Genomic DNA, 2763 nt, shown 5'->3' with positions numbered 1-2763 from the left:
TGATAAAAAGTCCTTTTGGCGATATGTCAACTCAAAGAAGAAAAATCTTGAGTATCCACAATGCATATCACTTGATGATGAAATTACCAGTGACACTCAGAGAGTGGCAGATATGTTCAAAAAACATTTTACCTCAATCTATTCAGAATATGCAGAATGCAATAAATCATTTTCTTGTGATAAATGTTTTAGTCTAGGATTTTTAAAATTAAATATTGTGGATGTTTTCAATAGAATAAGTATTTTAAAGCAAACCTTAGGACCTGGACCCGACAGTATACCTGTGATACTGGTGCACAATTGTAGATTCGTTCTATCCGAAATTTTATGTAAAATTTTTAATTTTTCACTAATCTGCGGCGTTTTCCCTTCATATTGGAAAACATCTTGTGTTACACCCATTTTCAAAGATGGTGACAGAGCTAACATAAAAAACTATAGCCCAATCTCTAAAATCTGCTTGTTTTCGAAAATATTTGAGGGTATAATTGCCGATTATGTCACCCCTCATTTTAAACACGTGATTATAACCGAACAGCATGGTTTTGTCAAGGGAAGGTGAACTGTTTCGAACCTTCTGAGCTATGAGCGTTCGCTGTGGGGGGTTTTGATAATGGGTATCAAGTAGATGCTATATATACTGACTTCTCCAAGGCCTTCGACAGGGTTGACCATGGCATTCTGGTCGGGAAGCTCTCAGGGATGGGAATCTTTGGAAACCTTCTAAATTGGTTTCGCAGTAATATCACTAACCGGAAGCAATCAGTTAAAGTTTAAAATTACATTTCGTTAGAGACTGTTGTGACGTCTGGTGTCCCACAAGGGAGACATCTTTAGACGTTCCTTTTAAGTGTCTTCATTAATGACCTAAAAAATATTTTTCAAAATATTTTTCGCTTTTGCCAATTTATTGCATTTGAGGACGATTTAAACCTTTTTAAGGTTATAGCATCACGTCTTGACTGCCATCGATTACAGGAGGATCTTGATAGGTTCACTTCTGGTGCAGAAAGAACAATTTAACTGTTAATACAAACAAGTGCAAAATTGTAAGCTTTAGCAGATTCAAAAATCCAGTAACTTTGACATATCATTTGAACTCTGGATCGCTCGAGAGACAGAACCTAGTTAAAGATCTTGGAGTTTGGCTCGATTCAGAGCTCACATTTACATATCACATTGATTTTATGACTAAAAGAGCTATTCGATTGCTTGGGTTTTTTATTCGGACTTTAAAGGGGTTTGAGATCATATTTACGTATAGGGAGCTGTATTGTGCGCTGGTGCGTTCAATTTTACAGTATGCTAGCTGTGTCTGGCAACCATACTATGCAATTCACAAGGAAAGAATAGAGCGTGTGCAGCGTAGGTTCCTTAGAGGGATAGGTTTTAAATTGGGAATGTCATTTGAGGAAATAAACTACGAGGAGATTATGAAGCTTTTGAATCTGACATCTTTGGAGAGTAGGCGCATATTTTTTGACATTGTACAAAATCCTTAATAACTTGATGGATTCACCAGATTTTCTGGCATCTGTTGGTTTTCATATTTCTCCGATTAATGCAAGAAATAAGGCTCTTTTTAACATTGATTTTCATAGGACCAACTATGACATTAACTCGTCTATGAATCGAATGTGCAAGCTGACAAATATTTTACTCACAAATAGCGAGCATATTGATTTATTTTCTGACTCTCTCAGTAGTTTTAATTTCAAAGTAAAAAAGATTGTTTTTAATCAAAACTTGATAGTTTAGCAACTGTAAGTATTGGTGTCACTATTTTTCTTAGGTTAAACTGTATTGAAATTATAATGTAAATGCTAAATACGTAAATAAAATTTTTAATTTTTTGGATTTGGATGGATTTTGAACAAATGCTTACTCACTGAAGCAAAATTCGTTTGCTTTACTGCATATATCGTTCCCCTAAATATGAGTTAGTCTATTAAGTAGCTATAACCCTGGATTGTCATTTAAAGTGAGATAAACACACCTGTGAAGAAACTAAAAAAAATTGTAGTTTAAATTAAAATTATGGCCTAGCTGGTTGGGGAGAATGAGGGCTTGTGATATAAGTTCTTTTAGAAGTAGTCAAAAACTGGTTGTTAAAATTATTTTTTGGAAAGATTACTCTCGTTTTGCGAAAACTCTTTACTTCTCCCGCATTTTTTTTTATAAATCGAATATGACTTCTCGCCAATCATCCGGTTGGCTTCTTCAGAGCAAAATTGAACTTAGCTCGTATTCTAATTTGTATAGTCTGTCTCAATCTTCATCGTATTGGTTTTCGACCGTTCATCCCCTTTAACGATGTTATTACCTATTGTTGTTGCGTAAAGCCATTAACAAAAAATGTATTCCTATTTGTGTGGCAATGTAGGAGTGGGCCAGGTATGTTTCTTTCATTCTGTTATATTTCTTGAGTGTATGTAGATGTTGAATAATCGGTTTGTGCGTTTAAAAAAAGTTATTCTACGAGAATATAACAATGTCGCGTCGAAATCGTTGGTCGCTTGATGCAAAACAGCTTGTGTAGAATGTTAGAATGTTTATGGAACTTTAATCAGTAGAGGACTTATTCAACAAAAAGCTTTAAAACGTGTCTACTTACAAAAACTCCAATATCGTCGATAAGGAATATTGTGAAAAATTGAGGCAAAGGGATAAACGTAGTGATTTTCAAATTCAATGTAAAGACAATAGTGATCAAGAGCTAATTAGAAGAAAAATATATTGTCTTCATCGAAGCTAATTGTTCCT

Source organism: Cylas formicarius, unplaced genomic scaffold, assembly GCF_029955315.1.
Source record: "Cylas formicarius isolate icCylForm1 unplaced genomic scaffold, icCylForm1.1 PGA_scaffold_3__17_contigs__length_32017465, whole genome shotgun sequence".
NCBI lineage: Eukaryota > Metazoa > Arthropoda > Insecta > Coleoptera > Brentidae > Cylas > Cylas formicarius.
This window is presented reverse-complemented; position numbering follows the sequence as displayed.